The 22784-nt window shown below is 41.4% G+C and overlaps 1 protein-coding gene and 1 pseudogene across 5 annotated transcripts in view; both read left to right on the top strand.

Moving 5' to 3' along the window:
* The window catches only part of RNF220 (ring finger protein 220), a 262206-nt gene that overhangs the window by 21291 nt on the left and 218131 nt on the right, over positions 1–22784 (top strand). The gene's annotated exons all lie outside the window — the stretch shown is intronic.
* LOC102189541 lies at positions 14279–14853 on the top strand (annotated as a pseudogene).

Below are 22784 nucleotides of genomic sequence, written 5' to 3' on the forward strand. Positions count from 1 at the left end.
TCTTTTTCTACTTCTTTACCCCTGTGTTTATTCCCATAATACCTGGTTTTCCCCCTGTTGCAGCATTTTTTATCATGATAAGATAGTGAAGTATGCATTTGTGAGGGGAGTAGTTTAGTTATGTTATCCTATAGAGGAATTTTAAAACAACAATCAACTAAAAGTTTATGTACTTTTAAATACCAGGCTGGCAGTTTTAAACAATGTTGATTATAAAATGGTTCTCTCAGAAAGCACCTTTTGTTGGTCTAGGATTTGAAAGATTGCTGTGATTCTTGAATTTTAATCTTACATACGTAAATTTCAGGGCGTCCAGGTGACCCTAGTGGTAAAGAGCCTGCCTGCCAATGCAGGAGACATAGGAGATGCGGGTTCTAACCTTGGGGCGGGAAGATCCCCTGGAGAAGGAAGTGGCAACCCACTCCAGTATTCTTTCCTAGAAAATCCCATGGAAAGAGGAGCTTGGCAGGTTACACAGTCCATAGGGTTGCGAAGAGTCGGACAGGATTGAAGCAACTTAGCATGCACACACGCGTGTAAGTTTCACGTCTGCACCTTTTCTATTATTCATTCTTTAATAAACATTGTGTTCTATAAGGAAGACCTGGGAGAACTTCCCGTTACACTGTGGGCCCCAACAGCTGTAGATTCGCTTCAAGTGAAAGCACCTAAGAGCTCAGCAACATCTGGGCTCACTCAGGGCAGTTTCTGTTCCCAAGTCCCATATATACTGCATATTCTGCATGTGAACAGCATATTCACAGTAAACAATGAGCGCATGTTAATTGTTATTTCAATTTTTTGTGACCACTTGGTGTTTTCATGTATGTTTAAATTTTGGAACAGTGAAACAAGCTGTAAACTGAGGTGAGTGACGTTTTTGTTTGGTCTGTGCAAATTTTAGTTCATCTAGTGAATAGTTTACTGAGCTAGAAAATCTTTAAAAATAAAACATTCTTTTAAAATTGTTAATCACTTATGTTAAAACTAAAGAATTAATCAAAAAATAGTTTGTGCCTGATTATGACATGATTGTTATAAAAAAACTATGCTGTGTCAAATATGCCTGATATACCTCTGAAGGTGATGTTTAAATTGAAATATGAATGATGATTAGGTGACCATCACACAAGTGTTTGGAAGCAGAGTGTGCTGGCTCATTGAAAGAGCAGAGAGAAAGTTGGAGGGCTAGGATGGGGTGAACTTGGGGGAATACAGAGGAAATGAACTGGGGAGGGGCTCAACTTCAGAATCTTTTAGATCATTTTGTTCTAGGAGGCCACATGCCTCCTATGCCATGCAACAGGAGGACACAGTGTTTAAACAGTAAAATAACCATGTTGTGATTTATCATTTAAAAAGATTACTCAGGCTGCTGTGCTATGCGAATAACCAATTGAAGGAAGGTAAGTGCCAATAAAAGAGGACCGCTGTCAAAAGGCAGTAGCCACAGTAGAACAGGGGGCAGGAATCATGTCTTACAGTTCTTGAAATCGCCACAGTGCCTTTCCCATAGTAGGTACTTAATAAATACTAAATAAACAAATGTATAAAGCACTGTCTTTAAAAACCGCAAAACTGCAACCGAAGAGATGCTGCATGAAAGGATGTTAAGCCAAGAACATTGACTTTGATGCTTAACAGATTGGGTTTTAGTTACAGCTTGAGCACTTAATAGCTGTGCTGCTTTGGTGCAAGTCATTTAAACTTTTTGAGCCTCAGTTTCCATGTCTGCAAAATGGAAATAGCTAACTCATGTTTTTGTTTTCTTGAACAAATGAAGTGAGATAATATATTTATAGCATGGTACCTGATCTGGGGGCTCAGACAGTAAAGAATCTGCCAGCAATGTGGGAGACTCAGGTTCGATTCCTGGGTTAGGAAGATTCGTGGAGAAGGGAATGGCAGCCCATTCCTTTATTCTTGCCTGGGAAATCGTATGGACAGAGGAGTGTGGGATTGAGCGACTGATACTTTCACTTTCACCTGATCTACAGTAACCACTCAATAAATAGTGACTATGATGGTTAGCGGGCTTCCCTGGTAGCTCAGCTGTAAAGAATCTGCCTGCAATGCAAGAGACCCTAGTTCGATTCCTGGGTCAGGAAGATCCCTGGAGAAGAGATAGACTACCTCCAGTGTTCTTGGACTTCCCCCATGGCTCAGACGGTAAAGAATCCACCTGCAACACAGGAGACCTGGGTTTGATACGTGGGTTGGGAAGATCTCCTGGATGAGGGCATGGCAACCCACTCCAGTATTCTTGCCTGGAGAATCCTCATGGACAGAGGGGCCTGGCAGGCCCCATGCAACAGTCCATGGGGTCTCAAAGAGTCAGACATGATTGAGTGACTAAGCTTAGCACATGGGATAGCAGGACATGAGACAGTGGTCACTGGAGCTTTGATGTAGTTCCAGCCTTGAGGACAGGGCATCTGAGGGTACCTTAGGGTGTTACAAACACTTTGAATCTTTTCACAGTTGAGATCCTGTCTCCTGAATCTAAACTTTCACTGGCTCTTGCGTAACGGGATTTTCAAATCTAAGAGAAAAAATAAGAAGAGAACTCTGGAAAGACAAACTTAGGGTTATATTATCCTCTCAGCTAAGTTCTTCCCTTTGATTTTGCTGTTCGGTTGCTAAGTCATTTCCAGTCTCTTTGCGACCCCATGAACTGTGGCACAGCAGGCTTCCCTGTCCTTCATTTTCTCCTGGAGTTTTGCTCCAGTTTCTGTCCATTGAGTTAGTGGTGCCATCCAACCATCTCATCCTCTGTCACCCCCTTCTCCTCCTGCCCTCAGTCTTTCCCAGCATCAGGGTCTTTTCCAGTGAGTCGACTCTTCGCATCAGATGGCCAAAGTATTGGTGCTTCAGCTTCAGTATTAGTCCTTCCAATGAATATTCAGGGTTGATTTCCTTTAGGATGGACTGCTTTGATCGCCTTGCTGTCCAAGGGACTCTGAGGCATCTTCTCCAGCACCACAAGTCAAAAACATCAGTTCTTCAGTGGCCCTTCTTTATGGCCCGATTCTTACATCAGTACATGACAACTGGAAAACTCTTTAATGTTAGGAGGAGTCAAGTCTCCCGTCACTTCATTCCCAAATGAAACAGTGAAATCCTAAGGTAGGTGCTTCCTTCGCGTGCACCATAGCTACTCCCCAAAGCAAGTTTCCAGTTTTCTCTGCAAAAGCTCCCTGGAGCACCGGGATCTCTAGTCTTATACCTAGTTAAATGCCCCTATTAAGGATGTAATCATAGCTGTTTGACTCTGTAAATCATTTGAGGCCCACCTGGAGCATTCCAGGTCTCTGAGACTGCAGCTGTGGCCATTCAGAATCTCTGAGGACAGGTGGAGTGGGGCACTGCTTTCATCCTCAGTGGAGAGGTGAGAGCCACTTCTTTGGGGGTGATATAGCTTTCTTTCTCATAAGGTTTTCTTGCCAAGATGTGTGTCTGTGCATGTGTGTGTGAAAGAGAGAGTGAGTGAAAAGAAGTGAAAAGGGGGAACGGGCCAACAGTGTACAGAAACTGTTAGCACAAAGGCCAGGGGAGGGACTTGCCGAGGAAGACAAGGAAGTGATTTTGCCCAGTTTAAATCCCACTTGAACCGTGTGGTTTCTGAGTCCTGAACCTTTTGAGGTTCAAGTTGAGTGCACTCTCAACAAAACGTGATTTTCTGGTTCACATCAAAAAGGCTTTAAAAGACTTCGAAGTCTTTTCCTTGGGACATCAAACAGCCCTCCACAAAGCAGGGTGCTGATGAGATGCGTGCAAATGCACAGATTAAACTCTCCTGTGAGGATTAGAGGCTCCTTAAGAAGCATGTGAAGTCAGATACACGGGAGCTCCACCAAACAAACTCCCACGCGGGGACCCGGGAGCCCTCGTGCCTGTTTACCCTCAGTGCCTCCTGGGCCTGGAGGCTGACCTTATTTGTTATCAGGTTCACATCGAAGCACCCAGGGAATTAGGAGCTGGAAACAAACTCTTCTGTATTCTCTATCTTGCCTAAGGCAACACTTAGGTCCCCCAATAAAAGGTGCAAATTAACTTAGAAAAGATAGGTCATTCCTTTGAAAAATTGTCAGTTGTCTAGGTAGCTTAGAGCAGAATTTTGCTTATTGAACCAGCCCTAATCTTTAGAGAAATAAGGACTTAAATGTCTGCTCCCTTACGGTAAGTGGACTGGCCGACTTTGGGATTAGGGTAGCAAACCAGTGGGGTAGACTCTATTTCAGAGCCAGCAGCAGATGCTATCTGCATGGACGCGGCTGTGGGTGGGTCTTCGGCATTTACATCGTCTCTGAGCTGAGCAACTAAAATATTAATGATTAGCTTTAAGGTGAAGCAACTCAAACTGAGGCCCCTCTCTTGAAGAAACCATAATTAGCAATTAAAGCATATTTAAAGAACTGTTCCAACCAGCAGCTTCTAAATAAATAATTGTCACTGCTGATTGAACTTGTTTTCTTTCCTTGTGTTTTTTCTTATCTTCCCCCCCCCTTGCATAACTTACAACCCTGTAAATGCTCAGTAGCTTTTAATATGATTCTGTCAATACGTTTACCATGGTGACTTGGGCTGTATTTGGCGAGCATTTGAAGAAATCAGTCACTGGTTGGAGGGAGGAAAGACAAGCTGTCGATATCCAGGGAGAAATGCTAATAACCCTGGTGACAAATCGTCCTCTGGATTCTCCAAGGGTTAAGGAAAAGCACCTCTTAGACATGGGAGCTCAGGGCTAAGTGGTGGCGACTTGTTAGGAAGCACAAACATTAGCTGTCACGAACCTGCAATGTCCTTTTCATCGTCTTATTTTGTACCTCTCGAAGCCATGGATGGATTTTGGACACAAATGGACCTGGATTTAGGTCCTGATTCCCCTGTTTTTTTAACTGTGTGACCTTGAGTGACTGCCAAACCTTCATTTTCTCATCTGTGAGTTAGAAATTGCAATACCTAGCGTCAGAAGGGGGTGGGAGAGGCCTTGCACAAAGATGTTGTTCGCTGCTTTTCACACTCTTCTGGGAAAGGACACAGATGATAGAAGAAAGTAAATTTCTGGCCCCAGCATTGTAAGGGTGAATAAAGAGTAAAGCTTATTTAGGAATCTTTCATTATCTTAGGTTTTGTGAATTACACATTCTGGCTTTAATTTGTCAATGTTTAAATATGCTTTATTGTTAACAGAATTGGTGTTCTGGTATGATGCATTAATTTGACACATATTTATTGGATGCCTATTATGTGCTAGGCAGTTATAAACACAGAGGATGCTGCGGTGAATAAAACAGGTAAGGTCCAGATGACCAGAGAGTCTACAGCTGCATCAGTCAGGACACCTAGTACTGGATAAATCTGAGGTCCTCTGTGACCCACTTGAGAAAACATCAAACCCTGCACAAGAGAATCCCAGGGAGGCCTGGCTAGTTATCATGATTTTAAGCAGGGAGAAATAGTGAAACATCTTCACAGAACTATTAATATTTTGGCATATATCCTTCAAGATTCTTTTTATGAGTAGATAGATAAGTTGAGCAAAAGTTTTTATCAAAGTAAAATTATATTAACGTGCTGGCTTGTGACTTTCTTTTCACTTTTTCATTTATTTTAGATAGTGCTCCATACTGGTAAATACAGATCTAAATAGCACCACTCTTGATAGTTACTCAGTATTCCATAGCAGGGATATATCGTATTTTATTTAACCAACCTCTGATTGTCTAATTAGAGTGTTCTCAGCTTTTCAGTATTATAAACAACACTTATAGAGAACATCTTTATAAATTCACCTCTGTCAAATGCCTGCTCATTTTCAGAGGATATATTCCTAAAAGTAGACTGCTGGATAAAAATATGCTTATGTCAATTTTTGTGCTTCTTGCCAGGTTACTTATCAACACATGCTCTTATCAATATATTATGATGTAACTTTTTAATCTTTGCCAATTTAATAAGCAAAAATGGTATTATGTTCATTTAATCTGTATTTAATTACTAGTAAAGTTAAACATTTTTTAATATTTTTAAGATTAGTTTTTTTTTCTTTTCTTTTCTGGATTGCCTGTTCATTTCTTTTATCCCTGTGGTGCCCATTTTTCTTTTACTGATTTTAAGCACTCTTTTTTTAATGTATACATTATGTTTTATATTTTTTCCCAGTTTATCATTTGTCTTAATATATTGGTGGGGCTTGATTGTTGTTTATTTTGCATATATAATGAGACATTTTATTATTCCTTTCCTATTTCATTTCTAACTTTTAGCTTATCATTTCTGGGCTTCCCTGGTGACTCAGGCAGTAAAGACTGTGTTCCTGCATTCCAGGAAACCTGAGTTTAATCCCTGATTTGGGAAGATCCCCTGGGGAAGGGAATGGCTATCCACCCCAGTATTCCTGCCCAGAGAATTCCATGGATAGAGGAGCCTGGTGGGCTACAGTCCACGGGGTCACAATGAGTTGGCCAAGACTGAGAGACTAACTCTTTCACTTTCACTTTGAAAGGTATAAGGCACACCTAATTAATCCTTAAAGCTTCCAATCTGTAGAAATTGCCTCAAAGATAATAGTTCCCAACTTGGAAAGGGTCTAAATCCTAAGGTCCCATGGGTGTCCACTCAAAGGGAAGGTAAGAAGTATCTATACCTGAGAGAAGACATTTGTAGGGCCCCAAGAACACCAATGAAGTTTATATCCTGATGCAAAATACAAAACAGTATTTTTTAAAAATGTGTTAAGTGATATTGTAGGAGAAGTGTAGAGGATGCTATGGAAGTAACAGAGAAGAAACTGAACTGGGTCCAGGGTCTTAGGATATGCATCCTGGAAGAATAGATGTGAAGCTTGAACTTTTAAGACTAAGTAGAAGTTAGGCAGGTGAAGAGTGGGGAAATGACAAATGCAAAGATTTACAGTTTAGAACTCTTAAGTTATGATAGCCGCTAGCCATATGGAGCTATTTAAATTAATTAAAATTGAAGAAGATTGAAATTTTATCTCACTGATCCCATTAGCTACATTCAAGTGCTGACTACCCCCACAAGGCTATGGATATTTTAGTGGGCTGCTTTAATATGGAGATTTTCCTTTTCTTTTTTTTTTTTTTGCCACATGCGCGCCTGTGGGATCTTCATTCTCCAACCAGGGAATGAACCCAGGCCTTCATTAGTGAAAGCAGAGTCCTAACCACTGGACTGCCAAGGAATTCCCTAATATGGAACTTTGTCATCCTGTAGAAAGTTCTTTTTATTATTATTATTATTATAGAAAGTTCTATTGGACCATTTCTGTGAAGAAAGAGCTCTATGTGTTCAGGGAACTGAAAAGAGTTCATTCCAGCAGGTACATACTATGCAAGGGAGAAGGGCGAAAGATGAAGAGGACATAGCAAAGAATGGAGGAACTTTGTCAAAGCTGACCCTGGGGTTGGGGCTGATGCTCCCAGCCTGTTATGGAAGAAGTGAAAGGGAAACCGGGATTTCCCTGTCTCAGTTCAGTTCATTCGCTCAGTCGTGTCTGACTCTTTGCGATCCCATGGACTGCAGCACGCCAGGCCTCCCTGTCCATCACCAACTCCCGGAGTTCACTCAAACTCATGTCCATCGAGTTGGTGATGCCATCCAACCATCTCATCCTCTGTTGTCCCCTTCTCCTCCAGCCCTCAATCTTTCCCAGCATCGGGGTCTTTTCAAATGAGTCAGTTCTTCCCATCAGGTGGCCAAAGTATTGGAGTTTCAGCCTCAACATCAGTCCTTCCAAAGAACATTCAGGACTGATTTCCCTTAGGATGGACTGGTTGGATCTCCTTGCAGTCCAAGGGACTCTCAAGAGTCTTCTCCAACACCACAGTTCAAGTGCATCAGTTATTTGGTGCTCAGCTTTCTTTATAGTCCAACTCTCACATCCATACATGACTACAGGAAAAACCATAGCTTTGACTAAACGGACCTTTATTGGGAAAGTAATGTCTCTGCTTTAGCAGTATGAACTGCTTCTGTTAGGTCCATACAATTTCTGTTCTTTATTGAGCCCATCTTTGCATGAAATGTTTCCTTAGTATCTCTAATTTTCTTAAAGAGATCTCTAGTCATTCCCATTCTATTATTTTCCTCTATTTCTTTGCATAGATTACTGAGGAAGGCTTTCTTATCTCTCCTTGCTATTCTTTGGAACTCTGCATTCAGATGCTTATATCTTTTCTTTTCTCCTTTGCTTTTCACTTCTCTTCTTTTCACAGCTATTTGTAAGGCCTCCTCAGACAGCCATTTTGCTTTTTTGCATTTCTTTTTCTTGGGGATGGTCTTGATCCCTACCTCCTGTACAGTGTCACAAACCTCCATCCATAGTTCATCAGGCACTCTGTCTATCAGATGTAGTCCCTTAACAACCCTTCAGGTAGATATATCTCCATTTTATGGACTCAGAGTATTTAAGACACTGACCAATACACAGCTAGTTAGTGGCAGAGCTGGGATTCAAAGCCAGACTTGTGCTGATGCCAAAAGTCATGCTCTTTTCCTGTATCTCTGCAACAGATTGCAGAACTCTCTGCAAAATTCTCTCTTCAATCAAGGTAAAAGGGATTCTGACTTAGAACAGACTCCTTTTCAACATGGTCCTTCTTCTATTGAGGGAATGTTAATCATGGGTGAGCTTGGGACCCCACCTTAAAGTAAGTGTAAGAGAGAGCTTAGAGGCAGAGTATTTTCTGGAGTCTTGGCCTCCTGTTCTCACAGTCTGAAAGGAAACCTCCTTTAGGTTCCTGAGAAGCTTTGACATTAGCCACATTCAAGGGGGAGCTCTCCCCAGGGCCCGCCCCTCAGACCCGCGACAGTGTTGCCAAGGAGAGCAGCCCACTTGGAGCATCACATCTGAAGCCCGGCAGAGGCGTTTCTATCTAGCATAATGTGTGACTTGATTCATCCCCTGCCCTAGAGCCTATTGTGGCCACTTCCAAGGTTCTATCTTTAGAAAGAAAGAGTGCTTGTCCCCCTTTTTTAAATGGGAAATCCTTTCCCTAGTACAATTCCATTTCATCCAGCCGTTGAAAGATGTGTTAGGCTATGGCTGCCCCAGCCCTAAGCAGCCATGGAGACCAAGGCTTTTAGTCTGCTATCACAACTCCAGGGATTTTCTGAGCCTGTGAAAGTCATGCATGACAGGATATTAAAGAGAATTACCATCAGTATGTGAATTCTAGATTAGTCTGTTTCCCTAAGTATAGCATCTAGTATTTTCCAGGGTGAACATGGTACCTTCACATCATCTGAGCTGGTGTGATTATGAATGAGGGGAAGATTAAATGTATAATCATTCAGAACAGGAATAATGAAGGATGCAAATCTGAGGAAGAAGTACAAGAGATATGGTCAAGGTGATAAAGGATTAGCCTTGGAGATGAGCAGTTATTCTGAGAAGGGTATGTCAAAATGAGAATGTTATAATTAGAAATAAAGAGGTAAAGAATATTTCCTTCAGTTAAATAGTATAATTGGAACTTTTAACTCTTAAACATAGCTTTTTAAAATGCATGGTTGATAATTTTATTTGTTGTCAATAATGAATAGCTTATTAATGTTTTCCTCACCTCTAATAGTGAATTTTAAATTGCAAAAAATTGTCCAGTAGCTTTAATTTAAAAATAAAACTAGATATTGAAATAAATTTGATACTTTAAAAAAAATTTTTAATTGATAGGGAGAAAGATTCTAGTGGCTTCTACATTTAAAGTAGGAATTAGAGATCTGTGGAGGAAAGGACAGAGTTGCAGATGGAAACTTAATACATGGAGAAGGTTTATGGTCTCCACTGAATATAATGCATAGACCACTCTAGACATGATTATAAGGGGAACAAGCAGCATTTCTTCATTCCACAAATTTATGGAGTACTGTACTGTACCTATTATCGGAGAAGGCGATGGCACCCCACTCCAGTACTCTTGCCTGGAAAATCCCATGGACGGAGAAGCCTGGTGGGCTGCAGTCCATGGGGTCGCTGGGAGTCGGACACGACTGAGTGACTTTACTTGACTTTTCACTTTCATGTATTAGAAAAGGAAATGGCAACGCATTCCAGTATTCTTGCCTGGAGAATCCCAGGGATGGGGGAGTCTGGTGGGCTGCCGTCGATGGGGTCGCACAGAGTCGGACACGACTGAAGCAACTTAGTAGCAGCAGCAGTACCTATTATAGGGACGTCCCTAATGGCGCAGCAGTAAAGAATCCACCTGCTGTGGAGATGGAGGAGACGCGTGTTTGACCCCTGGGTCAGGATGATCCTCTGGGGTAGGAAGTGGCCACCCATTCCAGTATTCTTGTCTGGGAAATCCCATGGACAGAAGAGCCTGGCGGACTACAGGTCATAGGGTCGCAAAGAATCAGACACAACTGAGCGACTGAACATAGACACAAACACACTATACTACTATACATTGTGAACTGGTGGGTCATAATAATCCAATTAAACAAGACTCAGCTTCTTTTCTTCAAGAAACTTACAGTTGTGAACATAGATATATAAGTAGTCAAATATGTTACATTGTAGCAAGTATTTTAAGACAGATAAGTACATGGTATAGTTCACAGGAATTAGGTCAAGGAATCCTTTTCTTTTCAGTTTTATAACTTGATTTCACAATCAGTCATAAATTCTCACCAATATTGACTGCAGATTTTTGAAAGCAGTGTATAGATATCTGGCGTACACAGTTTATTTGGTAAACTTCATTCTCAGTATGTTTTCTAGGCAAACCACACCTGAATGGCTTCAGTATGCTGCTGCTGCTAAGTCGCTTCAGTCGTGTCCGACTCTGTGCGACCCCATAGATGGCAGCCTACCAGGCTCCCCCGTCCCCAGGACTCTCCAGGAACATTGGAGTGGGTTGCCATTTCTTCTCCAATGCATGAAAGGGAAAAGTGAAAGTGAAGTCGCTCAGCCGTGTCTGGCTTCAGTATAGAGCATTCCTTATTCCTTTGGCCCAGACAAATTTATTGAGCCTGGTATCAATGTACTCATCTTGAGGTTTTTTTTTTTTTTAATGGCAAATTTCCAGATCTGAGTACCTGAGGGATATATTTCTTGAAATCTACACCGTGGTGGTGGTGGTTGTTCAGTTGCTAAGTCATGTCCGACTCTTTGTGACCCCATGGAGTGTAGCACACCAGACCTCCCTGTCCCTTACTATCTCCTGGAGTTTGTTAATGTCCATTTGAGTCAGTTAATGTCCATTGAGTCAGTGATAAGCCCTGAATTTTACAATAAGGAGCTCATGATCTGATCCACAGTTGGCTCCAGGTCTTGCTTTTGCTGACTGTATAGAGCTTCTCTATCTTTGGCTGCAAAGAATGTAATCAGTCTGATTTTGGTATTGACCATCTGGTGATGTCCATGTGTAGAGTCTTCTCTTGTGTTGTTGGAAAAATGTGTTTGCTATGACCAGTGCATTCTCTTGGTAAAACTCTGGTAGCCTTTCCCCTGCTTCATTTTGTTCTCTAAGGCCAAACTTGCCTATTACTCCAGGTATCTCTTGGTTTCCTACTTTTGCATTCCAGTCCCCTGGATGAATAGGACATCTTTTTATGGTGTTAGTTCTAGGAAGTCTTACTGGTCTTCATAGAACTGGTCAACTTCAGCTTCTTTGGCATCAGTGGTTGGGGCATAGACTTGGATTACTGTGATGTTGAATGGTTTGCCTTGGAAACGAACCGAAATCATTCTGTCATTTTTGATGTGCCTGTAATTGTTAATGGTGTAGTCTGTGGTCACTCCCTCACTGATGCCAGAACAGTCCTCATTCACTCCAGCCTTCTTTGCAGGACCTAGGTTGGAAAGCAGGGAATCCTTTATGTTTCGATTCGCAGGTATCTTCTGTGTGAAGCCTCTTCTGATTTTTAATTCTCAACAAAAATAGCTTTTCACTTATAAATGCATCTAGCAGTATACTATTGCTAATGTGCCTCTTGGTTTTTTCCTAAGTGCCTTACTTTTTCTTTTATATTGTGAAATATAGCTTCCCTAGAGAAAGGTTCACAAAACATATGGGTACAGTTAAACAAATAATTGAACACTCAGTGAAACCGCAGCCACCCCAAGAAACAGAACACTTCCAGCATCCTAGAAGTCCTTGTATCCTTTGCCTTGATCACAACCCACCCCTCCCTTAACTGGATGTTCACTCCCTTCATTTTTCTTTAACTCTGTTTATTTATTTGGCTGTACCAGGTCTTGTTGTGGCACTCGGGATCTTCAGTCTTCGTTGTGGCAGGCGCAATGTTTAGTTGCGACATGTGAACTCTTAGTTGCGGCATGAGGAATCCAGTTCCCTGACCAGAGGTTGAACCCAAGCCCCCTTCATTGAGAGCTCAGAGTCTTAGTCACTGAACCACCAGGGAAGTTCCTCCCTTGACTTTTATAATGATTCCTTTCAGTTTTTCTTTATAATTTTATTACATATATCTCTATCCCTAAACAATTAGTGCTTTTGGATATTTATATGGGTAAAATTTTTGCCAAAGTGAAAACAACACCTAGTTGTGGATGTGACTGGTGATAGTAGTAAAGTCCGATGCTGTAAAGAACAATATTGTGTAGGAACCTAGTATGTTAGGTCCATGAATCAGGGTGAATTGGAAGTGGTCAAACAGGAGATGGAAAGGGTGAACATTGAGATTTTAGGAATCAGTGAACTAAAATAGACTGGAATGGGTGAATTTAACTCAGATGACTGTTATATCTACTAATGTGGACAAGAATTCCTTAGAAGAAATGGAGTAGCCCTCATAGTCAACAAAAGAGTCCAAAATGCAGTACTTGGGTGCGATCTCAAAAATGACAGAATTATCTCCATTCATTTCCAAGGCAAACCATTCAGTATCTCAGTAATCCCAGTCAATGCCCTGACCAGTAATGCTGAAGAAGCTGCAGTTGAACGATTCTATGAAGACCTACAAGACCTTCTAGAACTAACACCCAAAACAGATGTGCTTTTCATTATAGGAGACTGGAATCCAAAAGTAGGAAGTCAAGAGACACCTGGAGTAACAGGCAAATTTGGCCTTTGAATACAAAATGAAGCAGCGCAAAGGCGAACAGTTTTGCCAAGAGAATGCACTGGTCATAGCAAACACCCTCTTCCAACAACACAAGAGAAGACTCTACACATGGATATCACCAGATGGTCAACACCGAAATCAGGTTGATTATATTCTCTGCATCCAGAGATGGAGAAGCTCTATACAGTCAGCAAAAACAAGACTGGGAACTGACTGTGGCTCAGACCATGAATACCTTATTGCAAAATTCAGACTTAAATTGAAGAAAGTAGAGACAACCACTGGACCATTCGGGTATGACCTAAATCAAATCCCTTACAATTACACAGTGGAAGTGACAAATAGACTCAAGGGATTAGATCTGATAGACAGAGTGCCTGAAGAACTATGGAGAGAGGTTTGTGACATTGTATAGGAGGCAGGGATCAAGACCATCCCCAAGAAAAAGAAGTGCAAAAAGACAAAATGGTCATCTGAGGAGGCCTTATAAATAGCTGTGAAAAGAAAACAAGCGAAAAGCAAAGGAGAAAAGGAAAGATATAAGCATCTAAATGCAGAGTTCCAAAGAATAGCAAGGAGAGATAAGGAAGCCTTCCTCAGTAATCTATGCAAAAAAATAGAGGAAAATAATAGAATGGGAATGACTAGAGATCTCTTCAAGAAAATGAGAGATACCAAGGGAACATTTTATGCAAAGATGGGCTCAATACAGGGCAGAAATGGTATGGACCTAACAGAAGCAGAAGATATTAAGAAGACGTGGCAAGAATACACAGAAGAACTGTACAAAACACATCTTCATGACCCAGATAATCACAATGGTGTGATCACTCACCTAGAGCCAGACACCCTGGAATGCAAAGTCAAGTGGCCTTAGAAAGCATCACTACGAACAAAGCTAGTGAAGGTGATAGAATTCCAGCTGAGCTATTTCAAATCCTGAAAGATGATGCTGTGAAAGTGCTGCACTCAATATGCCAGCAAATTTGGAAAACTCAGCAGTGGCCACAGGACTGGAAAAGGTCAGTTTTCATTCCAATCCCAAGGAAAGGCAGTGCCAAAGAATGTTCAAACTACCACACAATTGCATTCATCTCACATGCTAGCAAATCGATGCTCAAAATTCTCCAAGCCAGGCTCCAGCAGTATATGAACCGAGAACTTCCAGATGTTTAGGCTGGTTTTAGAAAAGGCAGAGGAACCAGAGATCAAATTGCCAGCATCCACTGGATCATCAAAAAAGCAAGAGAGATTCTGAGCCTAGTATGGTGCGGAGCGCAGTGAGCTTCACAGGCAGCGGTGGCAGCGGTGGCGGCGGCCTGAGCTTCGGGGCAGCCCGCTTCCCTCCTCCCAATCGCTTCGCTTCCTTTCCCCGCGGTCTGCATGAAAGCCTTCAGTCCAGTGAGATCCATTAGGAAAAACAGCCTTTCGGACCACAGCCTGGGCATCTCCCGGAGCAAAACCCCGGTGGACGACCCGATGAGCCTGCTGTGCAACGTGAAGGACTGCTACTCCAAGCTCAAGGAGCTGGTGCCCGGCATCCCGCAGAACAAGAAGGTGAGCAAGATGGAAATCCTGCAGCACGTCATCGACTGCATCTTGGACTTGCAGATCGCGCTGGACTCGCACCCCACCATTGTTAGCGTGCACCACCGGCGACCCAGAGCCAGGCCTCCAGGATGCTGCTCACCGCCCCCAACACCGACGTCAGCATCCTGTCCTTGCAGGCTTCTGAATCCCTTCTGAGTTAATGTCAAATGACAGCAAAGCGCTCTGTGGCTGAATAAATGGTGTATATGACTTTTTTTCCCCATTTGCACAACAACAACAAATCCACAGGCTCTTTTAAGGCACTGAACTTATTTTTCAACCATTTCACAAGGAGGGCAAGTCAAATGGACCTTTTTAAAAAAAAAATGGAAGGAAAACTTAAGAAAGATCAACTTCCCCAGGGTGTTTTCTGACCTGGAGTGTGATATTAGTTATTTATGAAAAAGTCTTTTAAATGCCCTTTCTGCAGTTGGAAGGTTTTCTTTATATACTATTCCCACCATGGGGAACGAAAACATTAAAATTACAAGGAATTGCCCAATTTAAGCAGACTTTGACTTTTTTCAAAGGTGGAGCGTGAATACCAGAAGGATCCAGTATTTAGTTACTTAAATGAAGTCTTTTGGTCAGAAATTACCTTTTTGACACAAGCCTACTGAATGCTGTGTATATATTTATATATAAATATATATATACTGAGTGAAACCTTGTGAACTCTTTAATTAGAGTTTTCTTGTTTAGTGGCAGAAATGTACATTTCTGCATACAAAGTGTAATGATGTACTTATTCATGCTAAACTTTTTATAAAAGTTTAGTTGTAAACTTAACCCTTTTATACAAAATAAATCAAGTGTGTTTAAAAAAAAAAAAAAAGCAAGAAAGTTCCAGAAAAACATCTACTTCTGCTTTATTGACTACACCAAAGTCTTTGACTGTATGCAGTTCAGTCGCTCAGACAATTCTGGCTCTTTGCTACCCCATGGATTGCACACGCCAGGCCTCCCTGTCCATTACCCACTCTCGGAGTTTACTCAGACTCACATCTATCGAGTCTGTGATGTCATCCAACCATCTCATCCTCCATCATCCCCATCTCCTCCCACCTTCATTCTTTCCCAGCATCAGGATGTTTTCCATTGAGTCAGTTCTTCGCATCAGGTGGCCAGTGCTGAGTTTCAGCTTCAGCATCAGTCCTTCCAATGAATATTCAGGACTGATTTCCTTTAGAATTGGCTGGTTGGATTTCCTTGCAGTCCAAGGGACTGTCAAGAGCCATCAACACCACAGTTCAAAAGGATCAATTCTTTGGTGTTCAGCTTTCTTTATAGTCCAGCTCTCACATCCATACATGACTAGTGGAAAAACCATAGCTTTGACTAGATGGACCTGTGTTGGCAAAGTAAAATTCATAAAGAGATGGAAATACCAGACCACCTGACTTTTCTCCTGATAAATCTGTATTCAGATCAAGAAGCAACAGTTAGAACTGGACAAGGAACAACAGACTGGTTCTAAATCGGGAAAGGAATATGTCAAGGCTGTCACCTGGCTTATTTAACTTATTTGCAGAGTACAGCATGTGAAATACTGAGCTGGATGAAGCACAAGCTGGAATCAAGATTGCCAGGAGAAATATCAATAAGCTCAGATATACAGATGACACCACCCTTATGGCAGAAAGTGAAGAACTAAAAAGCCTCTTGATGAAAGAGTGAAAATGTTGGCTTAAAACTCAACATTCAGAAAACTAAGATCATGGCATCCAGTCCCATCACTTCATGGAAAATAGATGGGGAAACAATGGAAACAGTGAGAGACTTTATTTTGGGGGGCTTCAAAATCACTACAGATGATGACTGCAGCCATAAAATTAAAAGACTCTTACTCCTTGTAAGAAAAGTTATCCCAAACCTAGGCAGCATTTTAAAAAGCAGAGACATTACTTTGCCAACAAAGGTCCATCTAGTCAAAGCTATGGTTTTTCCAGTAGTCATATATGTGTGTGAGAATTGGACTATAAAGAAAGCTAAGTGCCAAATAATTGATGCTTTTGAAGTGTGGTGTTGGAGAAGACTCTTGAGAGTCCCTTGGACTGCAAGGAGATCCAACCAGTCCATCCTAAGGGTAATCAGTCCTGAATATTCATTGGAAGGATTGATGTTGAAGCTGAAGCTCCAGTACTTTGGCTACCTGATGCAAATAACTCACTCTTTGGAAAAGACCCTGATGCTGGGAAAGATTGAAGGCAGGAGGAGAAGGGGACGACAGAGGATGAGATGGTTGGATGGCATCACCAACTCAATGGACGTGAGTTTGAGCAAGCTCTGGGAGTTGGTGATGAACAGGGAAGCCTGGCGTGCTGCAGTCAATGCTGAACTTGAACTGCAGTCAAGTTCAGTCGTGTCTGAGTGACTGAACTGAGCTGATGGGTAAAATTGTGGTTTTGTACTATTGGGTCTCAATTCCTCTGTTCATAATTAAGAATATAGGATTTGTCCATATTATTGCATGTAGCTAGAATTCATTCATTTTTATTTCTATGTTATAGTCCATTGTATGAATATACCCTGATCATGTATCCATTCTAACGATGGTATACATTTTGGTATTTCCCATTTTTCTTCTTATGAAAAGTACTACTGTAAATATTTTAATATTTGTACTGTTAAGTGCCCTGGGGTACAGGGTATAAGTTTCATTAGGGTAGAAATCTGGACGTAAAATTGCTGGGTTCTGAGATAAGAGCTTCTTCAATTTTATTAGTTAACATTGAACTGTTTTCCAAAGAGGTTCTGCCAGTTTATTCTACTACCAACATGTGCATAAGAATTTTTGTTTTTCCACATTCTCACCAGTGCTTGGTATTGTGAGACCTTTTCATTTACATCAGCCTTGTTGATATATAATGATGACTCGGTGTGGTTCTTATTTACATTTCCCTGGTTACTGGGTAGAGTACCTTTTCATATCTTTATTGGCCATTGCATTTTTTTTGTGTGTGATGTACTTATTCAAAGTTTTGCTCATTTTTCTGTTGAGTTTTCTTTAACCTGATCTCTTCTCGTAGACTTAGTATTTCTCTTTCAATTTCCATATAAGAATCTCCTACAAATATATATATTTGTGTGTGTGTGTGTGTGTGTGATCTCAGCCTGTGGGATCTCAATTCCATGACTAGGGATTGAACCCTGGCCATGGCAGCAGAAGCCCAAAATCCTAACCACTGAACCACCACAGAACTCCCAACCTACAGATATATTCTGTATATTCTAACTGCTCTCCTTATCTCTAACTCCGTCCTCTTCATTGCTGTCAGAGTTCCGTTTCAAGACAAGCCCTGTTCTTGTAACTCCCGTGCCTGGAACCCTTCGGTGACCCCCATGGCCTCACAGGCAACACCACATGGAAAGCCCTCCATCATCTGCCCGCTGCCCGACAGGTCTCAGCTCTTACAAGTTCCTCTTAACCCTTCCTCCCTCCCTTTTTCTTGTAACCTCCATCTCTACCAAATTGCTCACAGTTCCTTGAACGCATAAAATTGTTGTACATCCGTCTTTACCAGTTATCCTTTTTCTTCCTTTTGCCCTTAATTTGGAAAACACTCTTTTTTGGGGGGGATGGGGAGGGAAGTAGATAAGAATAGCTTTATTACTTTGCCAAGCAAAGAGGGACACAGTAATATCAACTCGTATATATGGAATTTAGAAAGATGGTACCAGTGATCCTACATTCAGGGCAGCAAAGGAGACACAGCAAAGGAGATACAGGCTTTTGGACTCAGTGGGAGAAGGCAAGGATGGAATGATTTGAGAGAATGTACTGAAACGGAGATTCAATTCAGTTCAGTTCAGTTCAGTCGCTCAGTCGTGTCCGACTCTTTGCAACCCCATGAATCGCAGCACGCCAGGCCTCCCTGTCCATCACCAACTCCCGGAGTTCACTCAGACTCACATCCATCGAGTCAGTGATGCCATCCAGCCATCTCCTCCTCTGTCGTCCCCTTCTCCTCCTGCCCCCAATCCCTCCCAGCATCAGGGTCTTTTCCAATGAGTCAGCTCATTGTATGTAAGATAGATGACCTGTGCAAGTTCCATGCGAAGCAGGGCACCCAGAGTCAGTGTTCTGGGACAGCCCAGGGGGATGGGATGGGGAGGGAGGTGGGAGGGGGTTCGGGATTGGGGGAAACACATGTATACCTGTGGCCGATTCATGTTGATGTATGGCAAAACCCATCACAATATTGTAAAGTAATTATTCTCCAGTTAAAATAAATTAACTAATTAAAAAATAATTTAAAAAAAAGAGGGACACAGTAGACTCCTGTCTTGAAAAACTATGTGTTTTTAAAACTCAGTTCAAAGGTCACTTCCTTTATGAAACCCCTCCAGCTCACCTCCTCATCTCTCATTAACTTCTCAATCTCTTGTCCTTCTCAACATACTATTATTTTTTCTAGCAGGGCTAGAATATACAGTTTAGTATACAGATTAACCATACTCTATCGTTATATTTAGTCTGTATACCTGTCTCCCCCATCAGATTGTATAAGCCATAAGCCCTTTGAAGGCATGGGAAACCCCCGAATGTAGAGAAATTTCTCATTTCTCTTTTCATTCTCAGGGCCTAGCACAGTGTCTGGCACAGAGCAGGTGGTGGTAAATAGTACAAATTGTTGTTAATGTTATAACAATTATTATAGGCACATGTCAATCTGTTTTCCTTATTGTGGATTCCTTGAGGGGCCTGGCACTTGGGTGGCATGCAGTGACGCTTGTCTAATGAATGAACAATTTATAAAACATCTGAAAACAGCCATTGCTTTAAAGCAATATTTGAAGTAGCAATAGAGACGTCATGAGTATTAAATTTGCAGAGAAATGAATCTGATGTATATCCATCTCATGAAGATGAAAATTTTAGCTCAAACTAATTCAAAGCAAAATTTCATAAGAAGAAATATAAAATGTTATGCTTCAGTTAAAAATTTAAGCTGTAAAAGTAGAAAAGGCCTAGGTTGTTGGTTCATATGGAAAAGGAGTTCGAATCTATTATGTGATACTGTCCTTCATCTAAAAAAATTAAGTTGCTAACTCCTGCAGCTCAATTCCAGAAAAATAAATGACCCAATCAAAAATGGGCCAAAGAACTAAATAGACATTTCTCCAAAGAAGACATACAGATGGCTAACAAACACATGAAAAGATGCTCAACATCACTCATTTTCAGAGAAATGCAAATCAAAACCACAATGAGGTACCATCTCATGCTGGTCAGAATGGCTGCTACAAACAATAAATGCTGGACAGGATGTGGAGGAAAGGGAACCCTGTTACACTGTTGGTGGGAATACAAACTAGTACAGCCACTATGGAGAACAGTGTGGAGACTCCTTAAAAATCTGGAAATAGAACTGCCATATGACCCAGCAATCCCACTGCTGGGCATACACACTGAGGAAACCAGTATTGAAAGAGACACATGTACCCCAATGTTCATCGTAGCACTGTTTATAATAGCCAGGACATGGAAGCAACCTAGATGTCCATCAGCAGACGAATGGATAAGAAAGCTGTGGTGCATATACACAATGGAATATTACTCAGCTATAAAAAAGAATGCCTTTGAATCAGTTCTAATGAGGTGGATGAAACTGGAGCCTATTATACAGAGTGAAATAAGCCAGAAAGAAAAACATCAATACAGTATACTAACACATATATATGGAATTTAGAAAGATGGTAACGATAACCCTATATGCAGAGACAGCAAAAGAGACACAGATGTATAGAACAGTCTTTTGGACTCTGTGGGAGAAGGCGAGGGTGGGATGATCTGAGAGAATAGCACTGAAACATGTATATTATTCATATGTGAAACAGATCGCCAGTCCAGTTTCAATGCATGAGACAGGGTGCTCAGGGCTGGTGTGCTGGGATGACCCAGAGGTATGGGATGGGAAGGGAGGTGGGAGGGGGGTTCAGGATGGGGAACACATGTACACCCATGGCTGATTCATGCCAATGTATGGCAAAAACCACTACAATATTGTAATTAGCCTCCAATTTAAATAAATTTTAAAAATAAAAATAAATTAAGTTACTGAAATAGGTTATAATTTGCATACAAGTGTGGCTGGAAAGATGAAAATCTAAGGAACACAGTGTCAAGAGATTATCCTTTGATTAATACTTACGTTTTTTGTCTGAAAAGCTGTCATTGTTACAATGAAACCTTGTATGGCCCAGCTAAGACTTTCTTTGCTCAACAAGAATGCCTGTTTCTTTCTAAAACCGTTTTGAAGATGACACAGTGGATAAAGTTCACGTGCCTGGCACTCCGTCATAGACAAACCTACAATGATGTACAATTTCTGATCCATGAGCTCTGCTTCCACTCTTTGTCTCCCCACCTTCAAGAAAGCATATCATAACGCAAGTGAGCAAAAGTGACGTTATTTATTATAGTGATGAACTTGATCTGTTCCGAATTATATTTTCTAAAAACTCAATCATTTCTCTGAACTTCAATAGTAAGAAATTACTATATTCCTCATGGTTGACATCTTGGTTGAGAACCAAGGTGGTATATTTGTAGGAAGAAGAGAGATTTTGGAACCACACCAATAATAATTCGGATTGCACTTCAGTCACTGCCATGCGATCCTCAGCTTAATATCTCTGCTTAATATCTCTTGTTTAATATCTCTGACTTCCATCTGAAGAATGGACCACTTTATAAGTTCCTGTCAGGACTATAAATAATTATGTAAAACACTCAGCATACTGCCTATCTCCTAAATATCTTTCAAGTCTGTATATAGTAGTATATATATATATATTTATCTTCTGGCTCCTCACCTCTCTGTGGCTGCATCCCTGTTTTAAGCCACTAGTATCTGTGTTCCAGATTACTGCAGCATTCTTCTTACTGGCCTTTCACTACCCCAGCCTTGCTTGCCCTGTTTTGTTCAGAGCAAAGGATATTCTACAAGGCTGACTTGAACCCTTAACCCCTAACACATGGAGATGGATATGTTGCTGCCATTTACTGAGCACCTATCACACGACAGGAGCTGGCCTAGTATCTTATGTTTTATCTCATTGAATCCTCACAATAAGACCGTGATGTCAGTACCATCATTCACCTTTAAAGAACTGAAAGTTGCAGAGATTGAGTGACTTGCCCACAGCCATTCTGCTAGGAAGTAAGGGGCTCTGTGTGTGTCCAGGGTTCTCTGGTCTCAAAGTCTGTGCTCTGCTCCTGTGTCATGCTGCCTCTGTATCGAGCTCAGAGCCTGGTGCTGTTAAACCTCCTCATCTCGTGACTAACGCCCCATGTGCTGGTTCTGGGCTTACCACATGGTCTCCCAGGAGTCTGGCTTTGCACATCACTTGGCTACACACTTTGGGAGATGGCTGTCACTTGGCTGCACATCACTTGGCTACAGGGAGAAGATGATGGCAGCAAATATCTGGTCATATATTAATGAACTGGTACTCTAGTTTTAATCTTCAGTTTTTTACGACTTAGTGAACATACAGAAACCCCCCTAGGTTCTCTCAAATCTGGACCACTTGATCTCATGAATAGCCATCAGCAACCTCAGTCACAACATACCCAAACTGATTTTGTTAACTTTCCCTCTTTGGAGAGGCAGTATAACCTGGACCAGTAAGGCTGAGGGCCAGGGTCTGGACTTTGATAAATTTGCCATGGGAAGTACCACCTGGCATGGGTCTTCTGGCAGCCAGCCTGCTGCTCCAAATTACCACTTTCTGATGTCTACAATTAACCTTGATGACATTGATGAAAAGTCTTGTATTTGATTTGAGACTTGACTGCTTTTGTAGAGTTTTAGCTGGTAACAGAAATGTAGACTCTGTCTACATTTGGTTTTATGAGACAGCTAGTCTTTGTGAATGGCTGCTCATTTCCTAATGTTTTCTCAAGCATTCAATCAACAAACATTCTTCAAGCCCTATAACAAGGGGAAATACAAAGAAATTTAGTATTTTAAGATACTTACAGTATAATGGGGACTATTAGACACAAAAATAAGAAAATAACCAGCAATTAAAAATACAAGATCCCAGTCCTTTCACATGATAAGCATTCTGTGAATCAAATGGGTTTGAAGTGAGTGTTTGATGTAACATGTGCCTGGAGCTTATGTAGA

The sequence above is a fragment of the Capra hircus genome, chromosome 3 (genome assembly GCF_001704415.2).
Source record: "Capra hircus breed San Clemente chromosome 3, ASM170441v1, whole genome shotgun sequence".
NCBI classification, from domain to species: Eukaryota; Metazoa; Chordata; class Mammalia; order Artiodactyla; family Bovidae; genus Capra; species Capra hircus.